The 22,767-nt window shown below is 35.5% G+C and overlaps 1 protein-coding gene and 1 pseudogene across 8 annotated transcripts in view; one reads left to right on the forward strand and one right to left on the reverse strand.

Moving 5' to 3' along the window:
- The window catches only part of VPS13B (vacuolar protein sorting 13 homolog B), an 870,718-nt gene that overhangs the window by 292,013 nt on the left and 555,938 nt on the right, over window positions 1-22,767 (forward strand). The window lies entirely within an intron of this gene.
- LOC103237202 (MSL complex subunit 3 pseudogene) lies at window positions 6,558-9,433 on the reverse strand (annotated as a pseudogene).

Consider the following 22,767-nt stretch of genomic DNA (forward strand, 5'->3'; position numbering starts at 1 on the left):
TTGCCTTGACATCCAATGCTTGTTTTTAGTAGTTCAAGGAATCCATCTGCTTTAAGAGGAAAAACCCTGTTAATTCCAGTTTATAAATAAAATTGATATATTTGAGTGTTATTGCCAGTTTCATTTTTGAAGCAACTTATTTCTTTCTGAGCCATCAACTGTAGTTGATTACATTAAACATAACCACTAAGCATTCTCAGTGAACTTTATCTTTCTGTTTTTCCTACATATATATTTCCTCTAGGATTTCACTTAATAATGTCATTCTTATCATCTTGACAGATTCTAATAAGAGACTGCAACACAGTGATTCTAACAGCAAATAAAAATAAAATAGATAAAATAAATGATAGTGTTCAGTATTCCTTTCAAGCATGGTATTTTGACAATGGCGTGAATGACATTTTGGGCCACATAATCCTGTCTTATATATTGTTGTATATTGTGTAGCATCCCTGACCTCTTCCCACTAGATACCAGTGGCACTCTTGGAAATGTAACAACCAAAAATGTTTCCAGACAGTGCTGTATTTGAGAGTCACTGTTTAGAGTATATGTTTTATTCTGTAATATATATTAACTCCTTTGAGATGCCTATTTGGAGAGGCATGTCTTCCAAGGATTTTAGAAAATTTAAAATTGTCTTTAAATATTTGAACATGTTGTTTGGACTAGTTATTTTGGGGCTACTATTCCAGAACACACTGGACTAGAATTGTTTTCTGTTAAGTACCCCTTTTTAAAACTTTTGATCATATATATAATATTAAAAATAGTATTATCTTCATTGCTATTATATTATGCCATTCACGGAGAATGAATGATGAGACCAGTGATGGGGGTATGTAATTTTAATAATATTTTCTATTTGGAGGTTGAGACTTTGGATGAGAAAGCAGAATTCAGGAATTTAATCCAGTACTGAATAAAGAACCAGAGTCAGAGAACAGGATTTCACTTTCTGAACCATCACTTAATATAGTTGTTTCTTATCCCTGACCTAAAGCTCATGCATTATTCCTTCTGTTACCTTCTCCCTGTCTTCCCTTACCCCTACTCCTAGCCTGAATTAATTGTTTCTTAAGTGTTCCCGCTTTTCTCCCTCTATTTTGTTTATCTAAGCACTTACTATCTATATTTTAATTTTTTCTTACCTTCTAAGTTGTGGGATAATGGAGTGCTGGGTTGAAAAGTGGAGGATTAGAAGGATGTTATAGTGGTACCAAGTTATTTTATCTAGTCATTGTCTTCAACCAGAACTGAAACTATCAATATCTTGTTTCTTAGTGGCTTGTAGAGAGTCTCCAAGTACCCATGGTATCATTTTTTTAGTATCTAAAGCCATTAAGCAAAATGTTATTTCTTTTATCCCTGTTGTCTTAAGGCAGTTTAGGATTAATTTAGTTTTTATTGCATTAGAGTATTAGGTGAAGTTGAGTCTCTTAAAGAAAATTCCTTGTATTCCTGGTAAGAATTGCTCCTTCACCTTTCAGCTTCATTCTCATGTACACTAAAATGCTTTCCTTCAGATTCTTTAATCACAGATAATTTTATGAAATATCCATTGAATTTCCTCTAATTTTTTTATATTCTTTTCAGAATAAGGATGGATGGTTCCACTAAACTCTTACTTACCTGGTTTGTGGCAGAGAATGAGACCTAGAGAAGAAAATTTAAACTTAAATGAACAATGCTGGCAATTTACTTGTTATGGTTGTTCTTAAATAATGCACTGGTCCTATAAAGTGCTTAGAAAACCTTACTTAAGGGATCAACCTGTTCATTTTAAGTAGTGTTGCTTGTCATCGCATTACTCACTAGTCATTTACTACAGTAGCTACTACATTGACAGGTAAATGACCATAGAACTGTTGGCCTCTGTAGCAACACTACTTATACACTACTTCTAGAATCTTGCAGTTCAGAGCTATAGGGCAACCAAGATCCCTTTATAAGGAACATTTAGATAGACTTATGTTCTCATTAGCATAAACAATACTAGTAGTTGAATTGGAATATCAATTTAAAAATTCGGAATTGCCAAAAAAGTGATACTTGACTAGTAAATCAAGAAAACAATTAAAATATAACCTGTAACCAGTTGGATAATTATATTAATAACATATGAAACATGTAGGTTGTATTTGTGCATTTTTGTACAAATCAATATAATAAACTTCTTAGTACGTTTTGACTTTGGTGATGTTGTTTGGTGTAGGTTAAATTGTAAAATTTAAGATGGAAATGAAATCTGAAAGCTGCTGCAAAAATAGTGAAATTTAATTTAAAGTATTGCATGTTTACATGAGACAGAAGAATACATTGCGTGATCTTACAGCATTTTATAGGTGGTTGACAAGAAATTGTATTTGGAGTTCAACATTGTAACTACATAAGGATAACTTTAGTAATTTAAGATAAAGGAATACTTACCACAGTATAGTGTACATTCTGTTTTGTTTAAAACATTTATCTCAAAATCATTTTTTCAGAAATTTGAGTATCTTTGTAACAACATTTTGGCTGCTCCAGCAACATATATTAGAATTGAGCTTTGTTTTTATTTATTGTAGAAAATTATGAATTTAATGGGGTTTCTTATATTGATAAATTAAATAGAAATTTGGCCAGTCTTATGTTCTGACATCCAAAACTATATTAGGTGAACTTAGTGTAAAGACTCATTGGATCATTTAAACAATAGACTGTGACTTACATTTTTTCAGTATTTGTCTTGTGGTTCATAAACAAAATGGCTAAATAGTAAACCTGAGATAATTAGATTAAATGAGTATTTTTAACAAGTCTCAAGTATTTGCAAAGAAATAGAAAAATCAGGAATTAATGTTAGGATTTATAGTTACTATATTAATCTTTTCATATATGGCCACTTTATGCAAGTAAGAGAACAGTTAATTTTTTTTTGTTCAATCAGTTCAAGTGTTTTAGATCAAATAAAATATTCTTTTATATATTCTAAAGAGTTAATTCAGTACATTCTCTGAGTGTCCCAAGTGGTACAGTGTGGAAAGGATGTTTACAGTAATTTACTTGTAAAGTCAGTGTTACACTTACTCTGAATCCTCAGTTCAGTGCTTTATGTACAGTCATAAGCTATTCTTCAGAACATCCTTAAAAGCGCAGTACAGAAAACAAGATAAAAGTTTAAGATTAAGAGACTTTATTCATTTTCTTCCGGACTCTCCCTAATAAAATTTCTTCTAAATTTCCCATATGAATTCTAAACTTTTTAAATATCAGGCTTCTAATAACACTTTCTTGTCTATTTATTTATTTTGAAATTCTACTGGTATTGCATTAATCTCATGTTGATAGGAAAGGAAAAAGAGTTGGCTCACATGTTTTTTTGTAGCTGGGTGGTCAAATATAATAGTGTTGCTTATTTTTCTTAATGATGAAGTAGAAAAATGATTCCAAGGCCTACTTAGAGAAGAGCTTAGACTTCAGATAGTGCTTTATCTACATGAGGGAATAATCATAATTCTTCAGACATGTAAGTATCAGAAATCTTTTTAAATAATAGTACTTTGTCTATTTAAATAGTATTAGGTTAGTGGCAGCTTTGTAATGAGAGTTTGAATTTTTGTAGAGTTTATGTATTTTAGACTAGAATCTGACATTTAAAAATGTAACATTATTCTTACGTTTTAAAACTATTTTTATCTGAAGGGGGTCAGGGACATGTAAAATTAATGCCCAGGAAATCTGTTTTTGGAGAAAGATGTGCATGAAAAGTAAAGGCCACATGTATGGTGAGTTTTAAACTTTACTTCCTTTTAATTAAACATTTTCTTTTGAGATAATTATGTAGATTCACATGCAGTTGTGTGAAATAATACAGAAAGATCCTATGTATCTTCTTCTCAGTTTTCCTTAGTGATAACATCTCACAAAACTATAATGTAATACCCCAACCAGGATACTGACATTGATACAATTCATAGATCTTGTTCAGAGTTCCCCTGCTTTACTGGTATTCATTTGGGTTTGTATGTATTTAATTGTATGTAGTTTTTATCACATATGTAGATTTATGTACCTACCACCATAGTCAAGATACAGAATAGTTTCATGACTTTAAGAATCCCTCGTGTTACCCTTTTATGTCCACATCTACTTTCCTTCTGCTTCCTCCCCACCATCCACTCTAACCCCAAGTCTTAACCCCTGGCATCTACTAATATCTCTATGTCTCCAATTTTGTCATTTCAAGAATGTTATGTAAATAGTCATGTAATATATAATCTTTCTGGGATTGGCTTTTTTCACTCAGAATAATTCTCTGGATGTATATATGTATGTATCAGTGTCTAATGTTTCACACTATGTTTTTGAAATCATTTGTCTTGTGCATATCAGTAGTTTATTGTTTTTGATTACCAAATAATATTCCATTGTATGGATACAGTACAGCTTACTACTTCATTCTACTGTTGATGGACTTTTGTATTGTTTCTATTTTGTAGTTATTGTGTTTAAACCTGCTATAACATTCTTTTACAAGCCTTTTGTGGACATATATTGTCATTTCTATTGCATACATATTTAGAAGTGGAATTGTTATTATAAGGTAGGTGTATGTTTAACTTTATAAAAAACTATTAGACCTTTTTTCCAAGTAGTTATATGACTTAACACTCCCACCAACAATGTGTGTTACAATGAGAATTTCATTGTTCCATTCATATCTTTGCCAATATTAGGTGTAGTCATTTTATGTTTTACTAAGCTTGAAATGATATCTCATTCTTGTTTTAATTTGTGTTTCTCGGTAACTAATAATAATCATCTTTTCATCCTTTTGGCATTTCAGATACCTTCCTTTGTGAAGTGTCTTAAAAGACTTGAAGGTCTTTTGCCCATTTTATGTTAATGGTTTGTCTTTAATTGAATTGTAAGAGTTCCTTATGTATTCTGAATACAAGTCAGCTATATGTGTGGATAATATATTTTCTTAGTCTTTTCCTTGTTTTTTCTTTTTCATAACAATGTCTTACAAAGAATAAAATTTTAAAACCTGGCCGGGCGCGGTGGCTCAAGCCTGTAATCCCAGCACTTTGGGAGGCCGAGACGGGTGGATCACAAGGTCAGGAGATCGAGACCATCCTGGCTAACACGGTGAAACCCCGTCTCTACTAAAAAAATACAAAAAACTAGCCGGGCGCCGTGGCGGGCACCTGTAGTCCCAGCTACTCGGGAAGCTGAGGCAGGAGAATGGCGTGAACCCGGGAGGCGGAGCTTGCAGTGAGCTGAGATCCGGCCACTGCACTCCAGCCTGGGCGACAGAGCGAGACTCCGTCTCAAAAAAAAAAAAAATAAATAAATAAATAAAAAAAAAATAAAAAAAAAAAATAAAATTTTAAAACCTTAGTAAAGTCACATTTGTCAATTTTTTAATTATTTGTGCTTTTATGATTAGTGCTTTTTGTGACTTCTCTAAGAAATCCAGGATATCCTTCTGTATTTTCCTCTAAAAGCCTTATAGTTTAGCTTTTACTTTTAATTCTATGATTCAAAAAATCAACTTTTGTGAATAGTTGTGAGGTAGAGATCAAGTTTTTGGATTTTTTTCTCATTTGTTTGTCCAGCTATTAAAGCATCGTGTGTTGAAAAGACTCCCCATTCAGTGCCCTGGCATGTTTGTTGAAAATCAATAAACAACATATGCATTATTTTATTTCTGGAATTCTATTCTGGTTTTTTAATCTGTTTGTCCATGGTCATGCCAGTTACCATGGTCTTGTTTGCTGTGGCTATATACTGAATCTTTGAATCAGGTAATATGAGTCCTCTAACTTTGCTATTTAAAAAGATTATGTAAACTACTGTATGTTTTTTGTTTTCTCTATATATTTTGTTATCAACTGGTCAGTTTCTATTAAAAACACCTGTTAGAATTTTGATTGGGATATCATTGAATTTGTAGATAATCTTGAGGAACAAAATGGACATTTTGACAATATTGAGTCTTTAATCCTTGAACATAGTGTATCTCATCATTTTTTTAGGTCTTTTTCTCATGAGGTTTTTGTACTTATTTCTTGCATACTATATTCCATTTTCTTTTTCTGTAATCTGTTAGGGTACCCACAGAATATTTTTCTACAAGGATATATTTGTATTTCAAAATATATATAAATATACTTACTAAGAAAATAAGATTCGAGTTCTAAGAATTGACAGTATTGACGGTATGTGATTGACATGTTAAAGCCTATTCTAAGCACATTATATTTAATTTTAGCTTTTATTTTTCCTGGCATATAAAAATGGATTCAATGTTAATGAAAACAATGTCAAATTATTTTGTTACCTTATGTTGCTTATACATGGAAGCATTATTTTGAAATTCAGTGCCTCTCAATCCTTTATATGTTGCAGAATGTTATCGTTTTGAAGCTTGGGCATTCTTATAATTTTTATTAATTAACAGAGGTTGTTTCCATGATAAAATTTTAGCATCTTTGATTAATAATGAGGTCCACTACAGGAAGACATGTATTCTCCCACTCTGTGGTAGATCAGTGGTTATTTCTTTTCCTTTTTATTATGAGGTATGTCAGATATGCAAATAGAGAATAATATAATGAGTATCCCAGATCAAAAAGAAAGGCAATTTTAAAATTTCCTCATGATGTTCTTTCTCCTGTTTCACCATATCAGAGCTGGACACTATTCTAAAGTTAGTAATTATTATTCCTGTGCCTGTAAATACTTTTAGTATATATGTATCATTTTAAAAATATTTAAGTTTCATATTGTTTTGCATGTTTTGGTTTGTTTGCTATCTGTATTCTTTTGAACATTCATTAAATATTAAGTTTGGAGGAGTTTTTGTATTAGGTCGTTCTTGCATTGCTATGAAGAAATACCTGAGACTGGGTAACTTGTAAAGAATAGAGGTTTGACTGGCTCACAGTAGGCTGTACAGGAACATGATGCTGGCATCTGGTTGACTTCTAGGGAGGCCTCAGGAAGCTTAAAATTGTGGGGGAAGGTGGAGGCGGAGTAGGAGCAAGAGAGAATGGAGAGGGAGTGCTATGTACTTTTAAACAACCAGATCTCATGAGAACTCACTAATTATTGTGAGGACAGTACACAGGGGGATGGCACTAAACCATTCATGAGAAATCGATCCCATGATCCAGTCACCTCCCACCAGGCCCCACCTCCAACACTGGAGATTACAGTTTGATATCAGATTTGGTGGAGACACAGATCTAAACCACGTCAGTTTTTTTTTTTTCCAGTTTTTTTCAATTAACACAGGCTGTATTTAGGTTGCTAAAAGTAATGTTTTACAGAAAGGGAACCATAACATTGCACAACAAAGTATGCTGTAAAATCTCAAACAAGAAAGGCAGTGCTTTCTTTAGGTCACCAAAAATCATGTTTCACTGTTAGAAGCAAATGTATAACTGCATTTTCCCCCCCTTCAATAACAATTCTCTCTATAATACTTTTAGACTACTTTGTGGTTTCTAAATATAAACTAAAATTTGTTGGACAGAGTTGCTCAGTCTCATCAATAGAATAAAAATAATTTGCAAAAAAAATTTTGTTTAATGCCAACAAATAACAAAATATTGTGGTTTCTGCTTACTAACTCCAATATCTAGTGAAATGGCCTAACCTATGTATACTTTCATGAACATTTCACTGTGAACACAGTTGCCCTTTTTTTCTGCCATCACAGATAGCCTCCTTAGTAGCAAGTATCTTGTCAGAACAGTTTCAGACACCCAGGAAGTAATTCCTAACAGAATAACTACAGTTATGTGGGCAACTCAAACAACAGGGCCCACCTCTGCCAGAGTCCCCACGTGGGTGTTACTTTTGTGCTCTGGGTAAATAAGACCCACTGCCTTGTTGGTTGGAACAGTTGGAACCCAGAGTGCAAAGCTAGATGGAGGAGTTGTTGTTACAGACTCACGAACACTTTAATAAATTGCCGGGGGTTTCTAGGTGCTGTAATATGCCTCACAGACAGCAACATAAGCCAACTCTGGGAAGAAGTCATCATGGTATTCTGCTAAAAATTGTAGAAAAGATCAAAGTGTTTCAATAAAGCCTTCAGATTCTTCTCAGACTAGGACATCTTTCCAAGGATTTCTGGAAGTTTTACCAAAAGTCACAGCAAATGTTGTGCCCCGTAAATGTGAAGGGGGTGGAGGTGACTGGTCACCTGGGTGGTAATTATTAGGCACAAACTTCCATGAGAGGAATTCATTTATTTAGTTAGTTCTTTTCCCTTCAAAACCAGTAAATGCAGCACTTTCTTCCTTGCTAGGAGGCAGAGGTTGAAGATGATGCACAGGTGTTTTCTTCTCCAGGTTCAGGAGCAGCCTGGAGCATGCTGGTCGATGTGGCCTGCTGCTGGCACTTGGGTGAGGTGACGCCTGCTCTCAGCCAGCCTGTTGCAGTTGGTGATGTGGCATGTGGACCGCCTCACAGCCTGCAATGCTTCCGGCTTGGCTTTGTGCCTTTTGTGGGTGGCTGGTTCAGCTGTGGTTGTCTGACTCTCTGTGGACCGTGGTGTGGATGGATTCAACAAAGGTGGGCTGGGAGAGAGCTCCCCCTGGTTCCTTTTATTGTCTGTGATGCTTTCCTTAATTGAAAGAAAACACTTAGATGAAGTCACCTTTTTATACCGAGCTTATTCTCATGGATAGATTATAACTGATGGGGTAGTGTAATCAAAGGTTATTCTTAACCCATCCACCATCTCCTTACAAAGGTCAGCATTCTTTTCTGCTGGGATATAATGCACCTTCATGGTGGCGTGCTGCATAGTGTAATGGTGGCAAGGCCTCTCATTGGCTGAAAAAGCTGTGTTGATAGCAAAATGCTTCTCGTAGGACTCCAAAATCATTATGATGTTGGTCTGTCATGGAAGTTTTATTAACTGTTTCCTTCTGTTAATGTAGTAACAATCACCCTGAAGCTGCTCGTTCAGAATTTCAGGGATTTCTATAGTTATTATTCTTTCTTCCATTTCCCTTTCTGTTCTTGCACTTGTCTCTTCTTCAATAACACTTTCTTCACTTATTTTTCATCCTTGTTTTCACTACTGTTGGAGAACTGCTTATTGAATTTTCAGCATTTTCATCTTTGTCTTCAACTGGGAGGCTTTTTTAGATAGAGTCGATGCCAGACAGACTTCTTTCTTCCTGTGCCTCTCAGGTGAGCTGCAGCTTTTCTTGCCAATTCATGCTGTCATCCTTGATTTGCACCTGTATTACAGTGCACATGATCTTTGGCTGCCCATCTATCACAGCTTCCGTTCCAACTATTAAAATGTATTAGATATTCTGGGATCTTTCTGTCTGTTTTGCCTTTCCCATCAATAACATCAGCAATCTGGGTCGAACCCCCAGGCGTCCCACCGGAGCCCATGTGGCACTGGGCCGCACAGGAGGAGAAAACATTTAACACAAAACAGAGATCATAGTCAAGAGGCCTCCTCTACTGGCTTCAGGGCCAAACCACAGCCTGGCCTGGACAGCGCAGACATGAGGCTCCTGACTGGTGTTGGGAGAGTTTTCTTTTTTGAGTTCTATAATTCTTAATTCAGGCACTTAATTGCTATATAGTAATTCCAGTTTTATGAATACAATGTACTGCAATTTATTTCTATTGCTGATGATTTATTTTTAGAATTTGGTGAAACAATTTTGGATTGTATACTCTTATTTTAAAAATTACTATTATTTTTTATTGGCAAATCATAATTGTATACATATATGGGGCACAGAGTGATGTCTTGATATTTGTATACAATGTAGCATAATTAAATCAAGACAGTTAACATATCTGTCATCTCATTTACTTATCCTTTTTCACAGTGAGACATTTGAAATTTACTCTCTTCATTATTTTGAAGTACATAATACATTATTAATTGACTTTAGTCACTTTACTGTACAATAGATCTCAACACTTATGCCTCCTCTCTGTCTGAAGCTTCGTACTCTGATCAAGAATTTCCATTCCCTCTCTTCACATCTTTCTAGCCTCTGGTAGCCATCATTCTGTGCTACTTCTACAAGTTCAACTATTTTAGATTTCACATACATGTGAGATCATATGGTGTATCTTTCTGTGCCTGGCTTCTTTCACTTAGTATAATGTCCTCCAGGTTCATCTATGTTGTTGCAAAATAACAAATTTTTATTTCCTTTTTAAGGCTGAATAGTAGTCTATTGTGTATCTATACTGCATTAAAAAAAAAATCAGTTTATCTGTTGATGGCCACTTAGGCTGATACCATATCTTGTCTATTGTGAATAGTGCTGCAGTGAACATGGCAGTACAGATATCCCTTTGACATTTGTTTCAGTTCCTTTGGTTATTTACCCAGAAGTGGGATTACTGAGCCATATAGTAATTTTAGTTTTTTGAGGAACCTCCAAACTGTTTTCCATAATGGCTGTATTAATTTACATTTCTAGCAACTATGTAAAAGATTTCCCTTTTCTCTGCATTGTCACCAATACCTGTCATCTTTCATCTTTCTGATAAAAGCCTTTCTAATGGGTATTAGGTGACTTCTTATTGTGGTTTTAGTTTGCATTTCCCTATTGATTAGTGATGCTGAGCATTTTGTTCATATACCTGTTTGCCTTTTGCAGGCCTTCTTTTGAGAGACACAAATGGCAAATGTTCAGGTTTATTGGCTGGCTGGCTTTTCTTTCTTTCTTTCTTTCTTTCTTTCTTTCTTTCTTTCTTTCTTTCTTTCTTTCTTTCTTTCTCTCTCTCTCTCTCTCTTCTTTCTGTCTCTCTCTCTCTCTCTCTATTTCTTTCCTTTCTTTGCTTCTTTCTTCTTGTCTCTTTCCTCTGTTGCCAGACTGCATTGCAGTGACACAGTCTTGCTCACTGCAGCCTCCACCGCCGAGGTTCAAGCTGTTTTCCTGCCTCAGCCTCCGGAGTAGCTGAGGCCACTGGGTATGGCGCGCACCACCATACCCAGCTAATTTTTGTATTTTTAGTAGACAGGGTTTCACCATGTTGGCCAGGATGGTCTTGATCTCTTGACCTCGTGATTCACCTGCCTTGGACTCCCAAAGTGCTGGGATTACAGGCGTGAGCCACTGTGCCTGGCCTATTGCCCATTTTTCAGTTAGGTTGTTTTCTTGCTATTGAGTTGAGTTCTTTATGTATTACCCCTTATCAGATATATGCTTTGCAAATTTTTTTTTTTTCACTTTGTGGGTTTGCTTCACTTTGTTAATTGCTTCCTTGGCTGTGCTTTTTAGGTTGATGCCATCCATTTGTCTATTTTTGTGGTTGTTATTACCTGTGCTTTAAATTGCAGAATACAAAATCAACATACAAAATTAGCAGCATTTCTGTGTACTAATAACGAACTATCTGAAAAGGAAATTAAGAAATGTGTTCAATTTACAATAGCAAGAACAACAACAAAAATGTTCATATAAATTAAACCCAGACAATGAAATGGTTTTTCAATCATTTAAAATGGTTTTTCAACCATTCTGAAGACTATAAAACACTGATGAAAGAAATGGAAGAAAACATACATTAATATAAAGATGTCCTGTGTTTATGGATTGAAAGAATCAATATTGTGAAAACATATGTACCATCCAAAACGATTTACAGATTCAGTGCAATCCCTATCAGATGTCCAATGTTGTTTATCACAGAAATAGAAAAAACAATTCTTAAATTCTTATGAACCCACAAAAGACTCCAAATAGCCAAAACGGTCTTGACCAAAAAGAACAAAATGATGATATCCAACTATCTGATTTCAAAACATATAAAGCTATTGTTACCAAAACAGGATGATACTGGTATAAAAATAAACACACTGATCAATGGAACAAGTTAGAAGGCCCAGAAACAAACCCACTCATTTATAGTCAATGGATTTTCAACAGAGGTGCCAAAAATGCGTAATGAGGAAAGGATAGTCTCTTCATTAAACGGTACTGGAAAAACTGGCTGTGCACATGCACAAAAATGAAATTGGATCCTTATCTCAAACCATATACAAAAATCAAGTCAAAAATGGATTAAAGGAATATAAAACCTGAAACTGTAGAACTACTAGGAGAAAACATAGGGGAAAGCTCCACAGTGTTAGTCTAGACAAAGTATATTGTTTCCTTATTTATGTGTTTTCAAATTTCTCCTGTTCTATACTTAGGTTGAAATTGCTGAGTTATAGGTAGGTATGTTTTTTACTTTACTGGATATTACCAAATTACTCTAAAGTAGCTGTACCACATTATATTTCCTTTAGAAGAGCAAGAGACTTCTCATTACTTCATATTACATCCTCACCCATATTTGTATTGTCAGACTTTTATGGATTTTTGCTGATCTGAATGTTAAGTCATTGCAGGTTTATTTTGCCTTTCCCTGGTTATTAGTGAATTTGAACTTTTTTTTTCAGGTTACTCAGATGTTCCTCTTTTTTTCTAGTGAGTTTTTTTCTCCTCATTGGTTTGTACAATTTTTTTATATTGTGGATTCTAATTCTTCCCAATTATATGTGTGACTTGCTTTCCAATTTTTTACATAATGAGTTTTGATGAGTGGGAAATTTCAGTATTAAAGTAGTCAGATTTATCTATTTTTTCTTTTATGGTTTGTGTTTTATGTGGCTTGTTGAAAAAATCCTTTTCTACCTTGAAATTTTAAAGATCCTCTGCATATTTAAAAAATATTTTCCAGTTTTCCTCTTATCATTTAGGAATTGAGTCTCGCCCACCTCATTCTGTGGTGTTAGTTAGGGATCCATTTTTTCCTTGTATGGATAACTAGTTCTCCTTGTACCATTTCTTGAATAGTTTATCTTTTCTCCTTAACCTACAAAGCCATCACTGCTATAGTATGCAATGCTAGGTATGCAATACTATAGTGTGCTAGGTATGCATTGCTCTGTTTCTGAGCTCTTTAGTCTGCTTCCTTTTCTGTTTCCTTATTTTTATACCAATGTCTTAATTACTGAAGTGTTATAGTTCTTGGTATCTGCTAGAGCAAATCTGCCCATCTTAACCTTCTTTTTCAAAATCAAGGGCTGGCAAACTATTTCTATAAGGACCACATAGGAACTATTTTAGGCTTTGTAGGCCATACAGCCTTTATTGCACCTACTGAATTCTGTCATTGTAGTGCAACACCACCCATGGGCTATATAAAGGAATGAGTTTGGTTGTATTTTGTGTAACTTTCACATATACACATTATTATATATTTTTTCTTTTTTTAAATTTATTTAAAATTGTAAAACCATTGTTTGTGAACCATATAAAACAGCCAGTAGAACTTAATTTATTGACCTTTACTTAAAATTATCTGTGCTATTTTTTTAATACCCCTTTTCTTATATACGCTTTTTGTGAAGTTCAGCTTCTGATTTTCCCTATATGAGCAAAAGGTTATTTAAAATCCTTCAGTCGCCAGTGAAATGATGAGGCAGGAGAAAAAGTTCTTTAGGTAATAGTCTTGTCATCAAAAATAAATACAGTTGCATGGAGCTGCTCAAGATCTGAGTCAAACTGAAAAAAGGAAGATAAGGGGCTGAAAATTATTTTAAGAACCCCTCCAACCATGAGTTATTCTTCAGGTCAAGGGAGGGGAGGGCAGGGAGAAATGTCTAGCCATGCCATCTTAGAGCAGAAAGCCATAGCTGGATCAGATCCAATTCTCATGACACACAAGGAACTACACTTGTGACACCTGAGCTGGATTCAGATAGCAGAGTGGGCAGGCAGGTGGGCAGGCAGAGCAGTGGTTGGATGAGCATGGAGCCCAGTACTACAGCTCCATCATTCTGTTCAGGGTACTGTCAGCATGGAACCATTGAATCAGGGTCTTGTAGAAGTTTGTGGTTCAGAAGGATGGTTTCCTGAATCCTCTTGGAGTTCTTGATGGTACATTTGAGGGGCTCACCAGGGCAAAGTCTTTCCAGCCTTGGATGATGAGATTACACACAGGGTAGATCTTGTAGTTTGTCATGTCAGTAAAGGTAAGGGGCAACAGGCTGGCTTCTTGAAATTGGTTTCCTGGATCCTGGTGAAGCTCTTGATGATGATGCCCTGTCTCCCAAGGTGGCAGAGTTCTAGTGCTGTATGCTCCCAGCTTGCCATGGCTCTCATCTCTGATAACCGTCCATCTGATGGCATGTTTCTTACAGTAGTGGGCATTCTTCTGGTGACAGCCTTACCAAGGAGTTGGCATTTATTGTTTTCAGTGTTTATGGCACCAATAAACAGGTTATTGGAGATGTTGTACTGGTGCCTCAATAACTTGAGCCATATGCCAACATTCAAAATGTAGTCAGTGGTATACTTCCTTTTCATTTTTGTAAGGATATGTGAATCTCTAGGTCATCCAGGTCTTTGCCATCCCACTTGTCAAAAGGCTCCAGGAGCTGCAGGCATTTGTTGGGTGTGCTCATATCCACCCTCTGCCTACTGATATCCTTGTGGTGGGGGTGCTGGTGGTGTCCTTCCTGGGGTCAATTCTGCTTAGGGAAGCTCATCTGCATCTGGAGCCTCCAATTTGTACTTCTTGCTGTACATGGTTGTCAGGAAGTAAATCTCTTGGTTGAAGTTGATGGTGCCAGAAATGGCTAGGGCTTGAGGATCTCTGGGGACATGATGAAGGCGTGGGCCTCAGGTTTGCTTTATTGTGGCCTGTCAAGTTCCTCTTGTAGGAGGTAAGGATTGCATTTTTCTTCATCTTTATTATGTCCTTCCTGTTCCACTGGCCAATGCAGGGGTCACAAACAGTGGCCAGGACAGTGCCTACTATATCCTATAGGATCTGTGAATAACTCTTATGCTCAATATTGGTGTAGATCTGCTGAGATCCCAGTGCTGTGGTGAACTGTGACTTGCACTTGAGCCCATGAGCTAGCACTTGCTTGGCCATAGCTGTTGAGCACCTGATGTCCTCATAGCTCGAGTTGGTACAGTTGTTGATCAGACCCAATTTGATGTCCAAAGTCCATCCCTCCTTCTCCACTACAGTACCTACTTCTTCCACAGTGTGGGCCAGGTCGGGGTAAAGGGCTTATTTACATAGGGCTTCAGCTTGTTGAGGTTAATTTTTACCTGTCATTTATAATGGCAATCAGGGTCAGGTACCAAGTGATCCTTGATTTTATCTTGGATTGGCATTGTCTCCTTAGCCTGTCTTACCCAGTTATTTCTTTATTCTGTGGTTCTAAGAGAACACTGAGGGCCCCAATTTCTACACCCATGTTCAGGTTATCATCAGGCCAGTGTATGAGATGGATTCTACACTAGGCCACTGGTACTCCACAGTACGTGTTTGCCACCTTCAGGATCACATCTGTGGATCAGATCTAGCTTGAGATTGTGCCTGTCAGCTTCACACCATTCATCTTGTGGCACTTCAACTCCTGCCATCCACTGCATCAGCCTCCCCAGCTCCAATGTATATGCCCTGCAAGCCACCACTATTGAGGTGTGGAGGTAGTGGAATAAGAAGAATCCTAGGGTATATGTAGCTTTCAAATTGATTCTAGGTCCAAGCTTCTAAAAGCCCACACTATAGTTCACATCCACAGTTGCCAGGAAATTATGCTTTCTGATTTATGTCCTTGGCCTGGCACAGACCTTTCTTACCCCTGAGCTGAGCCTTGTCTGATGATCACAGTGGATGGTGGATGATATGGCCATTTGGCCACCTCTCTGCTGATGAACTGTACTGTGGCCATATGGTCCATGGTATCCTGAATGCCTATGCAGGTACATCTTACTCTGCTCGGTTGCCTGGGGTCATCCAGGTATCCATACATGATCTCCAAGAGGATCAGAGCCTGGTTCAATCATTTGTTAACACTGTTAATTTTCTTTTCTAGCAAGTCATAGTGGATATACTTGCTGACTCCAGTTAGCTCATGGTCACCTTGGTCTTTTGGCACAGGACTGATGCCACATATTTCTGCGCACTGGAGGGCTTTCTGCAACAGGGTTACCAATAGAGTATGCCTGCCATAAGGATTCTCTGTTTGGTCCAAACATCATTTTTATGGCCTATCTTTTTAAGTTGCTAACAAAATAAACTCACTTTCTAGCCCATATTTAGCACATTGCATTTGTGATTATAGATGAAATCAAGATTGTTAAATAAAGCAGTCATGAAAATAAACTTTTCAGATGACATGCAAAAGTTATTTGTTTTACCTCTGCAGTGCTAAACATCATGGACATAAATTAGATGATGTTAGTTTCCCTGTGGAACCATTTAAAACAACTATCTATTCTAAAAGTCAAATATGGTGATTTTGATCAGAGAATTAGGGTCGGCATTAACATTTTAAAGTTTGCTTTAAATGATAAAAGTTTGGTCATATCATTTTATCTTCATGGAATAATAAAGTACGATCATTACTTATAAGGAGGAACCACCTAACAAATACTTTTATTTTTCAGTAATTTATAGTGTGTTGTTCTTAAGTATAAATTACTTGTTTCTTCCCATAATTTTAATGATACAATGTTAATATATAGTTAAAATAATTTACTTCTTTGGAATTACACATGAAATTGAATTAGAGGAGTTTTTTTGTAGCATGAAAACATGCCGCCAATTGCCCACCTTGAATATTTATTCTGAGAAAATTTATAACACTTCAAGTATGTCAGTTTTTTGTACTTGAAATGGATTACTTCCTACCTCACTAAAAGAATAGAAATATATTTTTAAAGGATATGAGATATTTTTTATATTTGAAAAATCATGCTTTTTCTTTCTTTTACCTCTCAGACTAATAGTTTCTTATTGGAGCTGCAACTTAAGATCTCCCACAAATATACCAAAAACTAAATCTCGAATCCATAATGGAGAAAATCACATTTAGGAGAGTATGTATTTTATGATTAGAATTGCCAGGTAAAAATACATGAGATGCCTAGTTAAATTTGAGTTTTAGATAAACAACAAATAATGTTTGGGACATGCTTTTATTGTTAATCTGAAATTTGAATATAACTGATCCTCCTGTATTTTATTTGCTAAATCTGGCAACCCTAATTATGATTCAGTATTTAAAAATATATAATTATAGATACATACGTTTCTATAATCCTTGAAAAAAGTCTTCAAGAATATGCAGCAGAATATTAATGGTGGTTGTTTCTGGTGATTAGAGGAGAGGAAGGAAGATTTTAAATACTTTGTAGTCTCTACATTGTGTTCATTTATTTCAGTATGTACTTTTTTTTAATACTTAAGTCACTTGTTTTTGGTGGAGTGGCAAAGATACAGTGGATGGCAAAAATGCATAGAAATATCTGACACTTAACCATCATAGAGCATATGAGTGGGAAGGACAAGAAATCACACATATAAAATTGCAATTACAGTAAACATCACAGAAGAGAGATACATCAGTGTTACGAGATTATACAGTCAGAGATTCTGTTGGTTTGGAAGATCACAGGAAACTTTCTTCAAGAAGTGAAGTTTGAGATTAGGTATGAAAGAATTTCTGTAGGAATTAACTCAGTCAAGACGATGGCGTTTCAAACAGAATGAAGGGGGAGAAATAATTTGGTGAGTAGGAGGAAGTAAAGGATGGGAGAGAGCTCCAGAGAAAGTAGTGCAAGATAATGTTGTAGAGAAATGTAGTGGCCACACCCTGTGGAGACTTGTGTTCCATGTAAGGTTTCAGGTTTTCATTTTTAAAGCAATGGTAAGCCATTGAAAGGGGCAATACTGGTGTTAATAGGATCAGAATGCATTTTGGAAAGATCATTTTGGTTGCCCTGTGGAGAACTGGTATGATAGGTTGGTGTATGCATGAGAGTGAGTGTTGCTTGACCGGTAAAGAGAATATTGTAGCAGTTCCTATGAGAGACAAATAGGAGTTTAATCTTAGTAGGGAGGTTTGATGATAATTTAGGAGGTAAAATTTTCAAGATTTAGTGATGCTGTTGATATGTGACAGTCACCAAGTGAGAAGTATTAAAGTTAACATGGATTTCTGATTTGCACAAAGATGCAATGAAAAATAATACAGCCAATAAAAAATTAAAAATAATTACATAGATAAATAGGTTAACAACTAAAGTGAAATCACTTGGATAGGATTCGTAAAGTGAAACTATATGATGGCAGGAGGTGGATAAATCAAGAGATTGTAATATGAATATATATGTAATATATAATTGTAATATGTATAATATGCAATATGAATTATATATGATATGAATTATATGTATATGTAATATGTAAAATGAATTATATGAATCAGGAGATTGTAATATGTAATATTTTGAGTTACCTTGAAATTAATTTTAGTTATTTAGTACTGTTCATATTCAAATAGATATAATTTTAAATTAGTTTTTAAATTATAAAATCATTTCAGTATTTTTAGAATAAAAGAAACACAGAAATGGTAAATAAAAAATAAAAAGTGGAGCTTTTCTTCTTAACTTTTCCTGGGGAGACTTCCCCTACCTTTTATAATTTATTTTACTGGAGAAATAGATTTTTGAATTGAAAATGCTATTCTAAAATAAGGCTGTTTGTCAACTAATCAGTACCTAAATATATATTTTCTCTTAATTATGTTTATTTTACAGTGTTTGTAGCCTTATGTCAGGTTTCTCTGTCCCTAGTTAATCAATCCCTTTCATGTATCTATCTTTTCCTACACAGATTCTGATTAGATAATTCCCTTGCTTCAGAACCTTTTATGGTTCTGAAGAGGTAAGTTTAAACTTAAAGTTAACTCCAACTATCACCTTCTTGACCAGTTTATATTATGTTCATTTCTTTTCTCTTTCCTCAAGAGAGTATGTGTGTGTGTGTGTAGTATTGCACACACAAAGGGCAAATTGTAAAAATTGTATGCAATAATAGTATAATTTGATTAAATGCTTTTTTTTCCAGACTTTAAGTTCTAATGAATTTACTTAAAAACAAGCAAAAAACTTATTATTATTATTATTATTATTATTATTTTTTGGAGACATAGTCTTACTCCAGACCCAGTCTGGAGTGCAGTGTCAGAATCTTGGCTCACTGCACCCTCCGCCTCCTAAGTTCAAGCAATTCTTGTGCTTCATCTTCCCAGGTACCTGGGATTACAGACATGTTCCACCATCCCTGGCTAATATTTTTGTATTTTTAATAGAGACAAGGTTCCACCATGTTGGCCAGGCTGGTCTTGAACTCCTGATCTCAAGTGATCTGCCCACCTTGGCCTCCCAAAGTGCTAGGATTACCGGTGGGAGCCACCATGCCTGACCACACTTTTGTTCTTGATAGTCAACTGTGTGTCAGCCCTTGGAAAAAACTGATAAAAGAAAAGCAGATGTAGTGACTGTATTCTAAGGAAAATTGCATGACTGAAACTTATGTGGTGAAACATTTAACCATATAGAGTTAGAAGAAACCTCAGTATTCTAATTCTTTGACGTTGTGGAGCAGTATGTTGTAAAGGATTAAAGGATTATTAATTTCAGGACAAATAAAAATTGGTTCATCAATTTTGAAGGCACACGTTACATCTAAATTGAAGTGCTCATTTGAGGGGATACATTCTTCCTAGAGCAGACAGACTTCTTTCAAAAAAAAACCCAGAATACCCAGCACTTGTTTGCTCATGTTATCACTTACTTAAAAAAAAATAGCACTAGATGCGTTCCTGGATCCGCTTATTGTCATTCCATTTATTTGACCTTAAGTTTTGCCAAAATTCTATTTTCCCCCCAAAGTGACTGAACATATTTCCAAAGAAGTCTTAGATTTCATATCCTTGATGAAGGCTCTTTACTGACTGACTTGTAGCAGTAAAAACTATTATGAAAAATAAAAACTTTGAAGAATACACTATATTATTATATTGTCTATGATTTTATGTAATTGTGTTTTGCATTTTATAAAGCTTTGTGCTATATAAATGTGTCATTTATAATTAAATGTGGTTGAATTGATTTCTAAAATTATCAGATCCATGATTAACAAAATAACTTGTTGTATTACCCTTCTTTTTATAAGAAAAGGGGATTTAAGTCTTATTTCCTGGTTTTGTAACATGTTATAACTACAAATAATTCTTGTTTAGGGTAATAAAAATAGAAGCATAGTTTGCTTTCTGAGACTTGGATAGTATTTGGAAACATTTGGTTCAAGTTGGGAAATTATTTTTCTCTCTTAATAGATGAAAATTTATAACTTTTAGGGAAAATCTTTGTGAGCTTCCTACTCCAGCCCCCTCCCGCTGCCTTTTTTTTTTTTTTTTTTAAATTGCAAAATCGGTGCTTTCTAAACAATAAAGAACAAATATCCCCGGATACAAAGAAATGGGAAACTTAAACTAAAATTTGCTATTTCATCAGATTCCTGAGAGTGATTTTAATTGTCTATAGATGTCTTTAGTGTGTTCATGTGCCTGGAATTTATATAACTTTATTCTAAAACTGCATAAATTTTTTTTGCATTTAGAAAGCATGTCAAAATTGGATTTTTAAATGGAAATATCCTATTATGGTTTAGTTATATGTCTTATATATTGGACAAACTATTATTTTAGAAATTCATTCTGGTTATTTATGGAGATGTCTTTTTAGCTGCCTCTATTCAGAATTAAAAGTTCTTAAAATACCAAGAATATTTAGTGAGGCCAAGGCTCAACAGTGTTTTATTTTTTATTTTAAAAATTTCTTTGTCTTGCTGTATTGCCTAGGCTGATCTTGAACTCCTTGGCTCAAGCGATCCTCTCACCTTAGCCTCCCAAAGTGCTAGGATTATAGGAGCCACAACGCCAGGCTCCAGTAGTCTTTTGAGACAAAAAATCCAGCTCTGAGTTGAGCAACACTCAGAGTGGATTTTTAGCCTAGGGAGAGAAAAATTAATAATATAAAAAACAGATAAACAAAAAACCTAGTCATGGGAGAAAGGGAGTTGGAGAGTAAGCTTTGGAAGAGTACTATCTATAATTCTGTTAGAACAGACTTTCTGAAAGGGGGCAAGGAGTTTTAACTCCATTGCCGTTATTTGTTGGAGAATATAATTTCCCTCAGGCAGCTGGGGCGAGGAAAAGGTTAAGAACTGCTGTACCACTTAAATTCTAATAATCTAAGCTTACCCTGTTAACATTCTTTCCATCTCACTTAGAGTGATTTTTCCCCTTTAATGTAAATCAGCTTATGCCATTCCCCTATTAAAGCCCTCTCTTTTCATAATGTGAATTAAAAATTCCAACTGCTTTTCTTAACTTAAAAATCCCCTACCGGCTGGGCGTGGTAGCTCACACCTATAATCCCAGCACTTTGAGAGGCCAAGGCGGGTGGATCACGAGGTCAAGAGATAGAGACCATCCTGGCCTACGTGGTGACACCCAGTCTCTACTGAAAATATAAAAATTAGCTGGGCTTGGTGGTGCATGTCTGTAATCCCAGCTACTCAGGAGGCTGAGGCAGGAGAATCGCTTGAACCTGGGAGGCGGAGGTTGCAGTGAGCCTAGATAGCGCCACTGCACTCCAGTCTGGTGAGAGAGTGAGACTCAGTCTCAAAAAGAAAACAACAACAACAACAACAACAACAACAACAACAACAAACCCTACCTACCAAACCCTACCTACCTCTCTAAATGAATCTATGACTCTGCCTTTTCCTTCGTACCAAATTTGATCCTATTTAGGGCTGTTGTTCTAGCTGCGCCTTCTGTTTTGCTTGGTTGTCTTACTGCTTTGTACTTGACTGGTCCTATGTCAGCTTACGTATCAGTTTCATAGGCATTTGTGACCACTCAATAATATGTCACCCAGTCATTCTCTTTTCTATTACTTATAATTATTATAAGTATACTTGTCACAATCTGATGTTTTCTTGTGTGTTTGCTTCTTTGTTTTATTTCTGTATTAACTAGTATATTGTTAGTGCTTGGCATAGAGTTGGTGCCTAAGAAATATTTGATGGATGGATGAATGAATGAACCACTGGTCTAGGTTAGGGGTACTACCCATGTCATATCATTGTATCTGGCACAGGTAATATTGTCCACAATTTTCGGAAACTATTTGCTTATATTATAATTTTTATTGGGGTGAAAATAGAGGCCTAATAATAACACTGAAAAGAATTTTCAGGTTAAAGACTGGAAAACTAATTTAAATCTCAGCACTTTGACTTGTAATTTAGACTGTCACTATACCTTTGTGACTATGTTTCTTTTTCTATAAAATAATATCTCAAGGGGTTGTTCTGAGATTTAAATGAAATAGTGTATTTAGGAGTTTTTCATGAAGCACTAGATAAATTATTTTATATTCTTTCTTACCACCCTAAAAAAGAAGTGAAATACTTAAAAAGAAGTATCTTGGGTGAGGTGCGGGGGCTCACACCTGTAACCTCAGCACTTTGGGAGGCCCAGGCAGGAGGATTGCTAGAGCCCAAGAGTTCCAGACCAGCCTGGACAACATGGTGAGACCCTGTCTCTACAAATTTTTTTTAAAAATTATCTGGGCATGGTGACGCATACCTGTGGTCCCAGCTACTGGGAGGCTGTGGTGAGAGGATCACTTGAGGCCAGGAAATCAAGGCTGCAGTGAACTGTATTCAAGCCACTGCACTGCAGCCTCAGGGACAGAGTGAGACCCTGTCTCAAACAAAGTGTCTTTACCATTTTTTTTTGATAAAGTAATTTTAAAAGGTGAGCTTTACTTTTATATTATAATTTTACTCCATGTACTATCCAAGGATGGAAGCTAAAATTAATTACTTTGGAGA

Source organism: Chlorocebus sabaeus, chromosome 8 (assembly GCF_047675955.1).
Source record: "Chlorocebus sabaeus isolate Y175 chromosome 8, mChlSab1.0.hap1, whole genome shotgun sequence".
Lineage (NCBI taxonomy): Eukaryota > Metazoa > Chordata > Mammalia > Primates > Cercopithecidae > Chlorocebus > Chlorocebus sabaeus.